This window comes from Antechinus flavipes, chromosome 5, assembly GCF_016432865.1.
Source record: "Antechinus flavipes isolate AdamAnt ecotype Samford, QLD, Australia chromosome 5, AdamAnt_v2, whole genome shotgun sequence".
NCBI lineage: Eukaryota > Metazoa > Chordata > Mammalia > Dasyuromorphia > Dasyuridae > Antechinus > Antechinus flavipes.
Genome location: NC_067402.1, coordinates 172,309,438 through 172,316,205, shown reverse-complemented (window position 1 = coordinate 172,316,205; position 6,768 = coordinate 172,309,438). Strand labels below are relative to the sequence as shown.

The window sequence follows — 6,768 nt, the reverse complement described above, 5'->3', positions numbered from 1 at the left end:
AAGATCATTATATACTTCAACAACAATACTATATGATGATCAATTCTGATGGATGTGGCCATCTCCAGCAATAAGATGAACCAAATCAGTTCCAATAGAGCAGTAATGAATTGAACCAGCTACAGCCAGCGAAAGAACTCTGGGAGATGACTACGAACCATTACATAGAATTCCCAATCTTTCTATTTTTGTCCACCTGCATTTTTGATTTCCTTCACAGGCTAATAGTATACTATTTCAAAGTCTGATTCTTTTTGTACAGCAAAATAACTGTTAATTCATGTATACTTATATTGTATTTAATTTATACTTTAACATATTTAACATGTCATCGCTTCTCGGCCTTTTGGCTAAGATCAAGTGTAGTAACATATTTAACATGTATTGGTCAACCTGCCATCTGGGGGAGGAGATGGGGGAAAGGAGGGGAAAATTGGAACAAAAGGTTTGGCAATTGTCGATGCTGTAAAATTACCTATGCATATAGCTTGTAAATAAAAAACTATAATTAAAAAAAAAGAATAATTACCTGAATAATTTGGACTCTTCCCCTTCTGACAAATTATTATTGTGAAAGCTTTTAAAGCTTTTGTATATCTGATGTTTAAGGGTATATACCAGAATGTTATAGGGTATTTTGATTTGGTGAAAGTAGTTCTCCAGTGTTAAGATAAAAAGATTTAAGAAATATGAAAATATATTAATTAAAATTCTTTGAGAAAAACTTTAAATGAAATTTCAGTGAATGTGAAAAAAGTCAAAAAGGAATTCTTATGTATTTGAATGGAAATTCAAAGTCCACCTTAACATAATAATTCAGAAACATTTTCGATTCTGTTTCATATTAATCCTAATTAACGGATCAGGATTTGAACCTACATCTTCTTGACTAGAGATCTAGCAGTCTATCTCCTGTGTGACCAACTGTCCCCTTCCTTGCTAAGTACTGAGATTCTGCCTACTACTCTATATTGCAGTTAAGTTAGTGGTTTTTAAAACAGCTTAAAAGTTCAATTGCTTCTCATTTAATTTTTCTACATATAATCAATTTTTATTAATTTAATTTTTTTCCTTTCACATATTCCTGACATGACCAGCCTCCTAACACTGTCCAACAGAAATGTTGTGGAGGCATCATGTTCCAGGGAATTCTCTGCCTGTTTATGAACTTTGTAAATTTATATATCAAGGAGTTTATTTATTTTGAATATTTTTTCTATAAGAGAAATAAAGTTATCAGAGACCTTCCCTCAAATGGGCAGATGTAATTTTATAACAGTTTTTAAAATTCACTTAATTCTAAATTCATGCAAATCTTCTAACAGCTTAATTGAGTATTCAGTGTTTCCTTTGATGACCCCAAGGTAAAAGTATAGAAGCTCTCAAAAATAAAGCAGATCCTAAGAACTGAGAATATTTCAAAATATAATCACGATTAAAAAAATGAGGTAGTTATTTGGTGTTTAAAAGAAATTATTGGCACCAATATAATATTAAATTATAATAAATAGTTGTCACCATGGCACAAACTGAGATCATCTCTTGAGATGGCCCAAAATTGCCACTGTTCATGGCCTCTTAGGTAGCTTATGCTTCAGAGGTGCTAGATACTAATCAGGCACACAAAGTACAGAAGATAAATAGACAAGGGGAATTGGAATTATGATCAGTGATCCCTAGGGTAGTCTGGAGATCTACCAAATAACTGCATAAATTCTAACTCCTCCTCTATAGGACTGGGTTGGAGGTGATAAGCCCTTTTGGGAAAATGGCTTCATTTCTAGCTTCTTCTTTCCTCAAAAGATAGGAGAGAATTTACACTGTCGGGGGAAGTCCAAGTCTACTTTGTAAACTGGACAATTTGTAATTGCACTGGTAATAATACTGCTACTGCCCATTTTAGCCATGCAAAAATGAAACAAATCTCCTTCCAAAGTCTTTAATGCAGAAGCACCTCCCCCATGATTAGTGCAATGTTAACAATCCTAAATCAAAAGAGTGCGTGATTTTCTTTGAGGTAAACTCCCAAACCTGCATTTATGAACACCATTCTTTGACCTTGCTTTCCTGGTTCAATGAATACCCTTTTGATCTGGCTCAGGTGACAAAACAATCAAGCATATGATTAGAGGAAGTTGGACAGGCTGGAGGGAGGAACAAAGCCCCACTTACTAAAAGAGCTAGTTAAAGATACTCATTTTCTTAGCTAGAACTGTCTACCTTTGGGAGTATGTCCCAGTAGGGACTGACTGACTGGGAAGACTTGGTAAGATATGTGGCGATTTTCATAATAGGGTTAGTTTGGTCATAGCTTTGCTTGAAACATTTTTCCTTTGGTATTAAACAATATTGAATGTGTAAATTGGGTCTATACACCTGTTTATTGATCCTGAAAAAAATCAACAAAAAACAGATGGCTATAAGAAGTAGAGAGTGTGAAGAGGATAGAAATGACATAATGGCTTGCTGCCATTTTGGTATATTCTGTCATCTCTCATTCGGTTTTGGAGAAAGATATATTCATTATGTTCTTAATGTCCCATCTCCTTACCAATCAGCTAATAGACTTTTAAAGGTGAATCTCTCTATTAATTATATCAATAGCTAGATTTTATGTCGTGCTTTAAGATTTGCAAAGTAATTTATGTCATCTCATTTAATTCTCACAAAAATCCTGTGACGTTATTACCTCCATTTTGTAGATGAGTAAACTGAGATTGAGAGGAGTTAAGTGAGTTGCTGAGGGTCAAACATCTAGCAAGAGTTCGAAGCAAGATTTGAACTAACTTCCTGACTCCAACTCTAGCATTCTATCCACTGTACCACCAAGGTATCTATTACTTTTTTTTTTTTTTTTTTTTTTTTGCTGAGGTGATTGGGGTTAAGTGACTTGCCCAGAGTCACACAGATAGGAAGAGTTAAGTGTCTGAGGTCAAATTTGAACTCAGGTCCTCCTGACTTCAGGGTTGGTACTCCATCCACTGCGCCACCTACCTGCCCCAACTATTACTTTCTTTTTAAAAAATTTTTCTTTTTCATTTTCGATTCCAAATTCTCTCTTCTTTTCCCGATCTATACCCATTAAGAAAGGAAGAAATACATTACCCCTTATACATATATCGTGACTATTATTTTCTATGCCACATTTTATAAAACTTTTTCTTTTCTTGTTATTAATTTTTCCTTGGTATGTGTTATGATGATTATATGGCATATTGTATATGAATAAAATGTAGAACCAGAAACTTAGAAAGAGAAGAAAAGAGCTGGAAGTTTCAAGAGACAGTAAGACTTTAATGGACACCAAGGATGGAGAGTCTCCTGATTGTAATAATTACCTGATTCCATAGCTATAAACTAACTGAATGCAAACATGGATATTTGTATGGAAACAGATAATCAACCATATATTTGTACAGATAACATAAAATTTCTTGCAACAGTTTTAACTGAGAACTTGCTATATATAATGAAATCCTCTAAGATTATAAATATATTTTTGTCTATTCAACTGTGATCATTTTTGATCCTGGATTAGACACTTTTTTCTTTTTTTAAATGTTCTCATATGAACAAATTAATAATCCATTATGTAAGAGAAGAAGATGATTAGGGGTTTTACTAGTCTTCTCTGAGTGGTATTCTGAATATTAAATATATGCATGGTGGATAAAGAGGATCAGTGGTAAAGACTGGTAAATGATTGGGTGATTTCAGGATTTCCCCAATTTATTCTTCTCTGTTTAATTTCTCTTGAAATAGGGTAACCCCAACCTGTTTGATGATGGACCAAGCTATTATATGGTTTAATTGTGTTAAGCTTTCACGTATGAACTATTCTAAATCCTATACATTACCTGATATCAAATGGTCAAATGAGACCAAAGGTTAACACCTGTTAAATATCAGCCTATAATTCTCAGATCCAGACAAGTATCCCTCTCTCCTCCTAGAAAGTTTTTTTTTTTTTTTTGGTCCTTAAAGATATCCAACTGTGTATAATAACAAGCATTGGGGCAATTGATTAATTGGCAATACAGTGATGTCTACAAAGCAAGGCTAAGCCAAAAAAAAAAATTAGAAAAAACAGTATATTTAAGAAATGCCTGCTTTTGTTCTTACAAAAATGTCTTCTTAAAACTGGCTTTTACCCACATATATGTACAAATATTAACTTGCCTTCTGATGCTCAAGGGTGCAAATGTATAACATGGAGTCCATCAAGGGAAAATGACAATTGGACCTGAAATCCATGAAACTTAATGCACCCTGAATTTTGCTCTTTTGACTGCCATATTACTACTGACTCACATTGAACTTGTGATCCACTAATATACCGTCATATCTTTTCCAGAAAAACTCATTTCTAGCCCTGCCTCCCATATGATGAAATGGAAATGAAAGTGAACAATTTTGCATTTAATCTTACTGAATTTCTTATTTCACTCAACCTAACATTTTAGCCTCTTGAGATCTCTTTAGTTGATGATTGTTATCCAGTCAGTCAGCCAGTCAAGAAGCATTTATTAACTGCCTGCTCTGTGCTACATATACTGTACTGAGGATTCAAAAAGAAGTAAAAAACAGTTGAGATGCTAGGAGGATGAACAATCATCAGTCCAGGAAAGGATCATAACTTAATCCTGACAGGATAGGGGTCAAGATAAGAAGGTCACAGACAGACAGGGAGGTGAGGGGCAATACTCAAAAGGAAAGAGAATTATCCTAGCAATGATTAAGATAAAGCATCTGGAATTTATGACACAATGGAATGTAAAAGTTGTCAGAACGTCAAGGTTTTTCCTGAGTTCTTTTTTTTAAACCCAATTTCCAGTCCTAATAGCAAGGGAAAGGAGGTGGCTATGACCCTAACATATCCAGCACCCGACAGTAGGAAAAGTGAGATATTAATGCATTGTTGTAAAGTTGTGCACTGATTTCAACCATTCTGAAGAGCGATTAGGAACTATTCCCAAAGACCTATAAAACCATGCATATTCTTTTAATCTAGCAATATCACTACTAGCTCTGAATCTCAAGAGAGATTAAAAAAAAGAAAAAAGAAAACGACCCATATGTACAAAAATATTTAGAGCAGCTCTTTTCTGGGGGCAAAAAAAAAAAAAAAGGAAATTGAGTAGATACCCATCAATTGGGGAAAGGTTGAACAAATTATAGTAGTGATTATGATGGAATACTATTGTGCTATAAGAAATGAGGACAGGTTGCTTTCAGAAGAACATGGAAAGATTTATGTGAATTGATACAAAGTGAATTGTACCATATACAAAGTAACAGTAATACTTTAAGATAATCAGCTGTGAGTTTCTTAGCTATTCTCAGCAATGCAATGATCCAAGACAATTCTGAAGGACTTACGCTGCAAAGTGCTATCCATCCCCAGAGAAAGAACTGATAGTATCTGACTACAGATTGAAGCATATTTTTAAAAATTTTATTCTCCTTGAGGTTTTTTTCTTTTTTGGTTTATGTTTTCTTTCACACCATGACTAATATGGAAATATTTTGCATGTAGCCATGTATAACTGATATCAAACTTTTTGCCTTCTTAGTGGGAAGTGATGGAGATTAGGAGGGAGAAAATATTTGACTAAATCAAAGTTTTAAAAACAAATGTTAATAACTGTTTTTTACATGTAACTGGGGAAAAATAAAATACTAAATAAATTCAAAAAAATACATCTCCTATGCAATAACTATGATAGGCATATGATCTGGGACTTTTCCTAATTTTTGTTTATAGTTTGATCTTTAATAATAAGATCAAATAATCATTTAGCATGTATTATGGAATATGTTGTAAGGTGTTAGTCTATACCTAATTTCTTTCACACTGATTTCTCCTGAGTTTTTAATTAATTTTTTTCCTAGATAATTTGTTTTTTACTTTATCAAAGACTATTAAAATCTATTGTTAAAAAAAAAGTTCTTTGGAATTGTGGGGGAATCATCATATAGATCAAAGTTTCTAATTTTTTTTTCACAATTGATTATCTTTACAATATTACTGTTGTTATGTAAATTCTCTTGGTTTTACTCACTTCACTTTGTATCGGTTCTTATAAATCTTCCCAGATTTTTCTGAAACTGTCGACTTCATTATTTTCTATGCCACGATAGTATTCTATCACATGAATGAATATGAGTATATACCTCACATTGTATAAAAGTATTTATATGTATATATGGATCCTTTTCCTTTTTCATTGCCCTCCTTGAGGTATACATTTATTGGTGGTCTTTCTGGGTAAAAGAGTAGGCACAGAAAGCAAAATTAAAAAAAAAAATAATCATCTAGGTCAGTACCTGTTCATCCCCTCTCTACAATTCCCTGAGACACTGTAGGAATTAAGTGATTTGTGAAAGTCACATAGTCACTGTGTGAGTGAAAGCCATGTGAAATGGATAAAGAATGGGGCTCTCCAGCAGGAGCATTTGAATTGAAGTCGTGCCTCTGATATATACTAGCTATGTGATAATATGCTAGGATAATTCTCTTTCCTTTTGAGTATTGCCCCTCACCTCCCTGTCTGTCTGTGACCTTCTTATCTTGACCCCTATCCTGTCAGGATTAAGTTATGATCCTTTCCTGGACTGATGATTGTTCATCCTCCTAGCATTTCAACTGTTTTTTACTTCTTTTTGAATCCTCAGTACAGTGTATGTAGCACAGAGCAGGCAGTTAATAAATGCTTCTTGACTGGTTGATTGACTGGATAACAACTTTTCTTCTCTTTCTAAGTTTCT

The 6,768-nt window shown here is 33.6% G+C and overlaps 1 pseudogene; it reads left to right on the top strand.

Annotated features, from left to right (window-relative positions):
• The first annotated feature begins 330 nt into the window (after positions 1-330).
• Positions 331-397, top strand: LOC127539532 (uncharacterized; annotated as a pseudogene).
• The last annotated feature ends 6,371 nt before the right edge of the window (positions 398-6,768 follow it).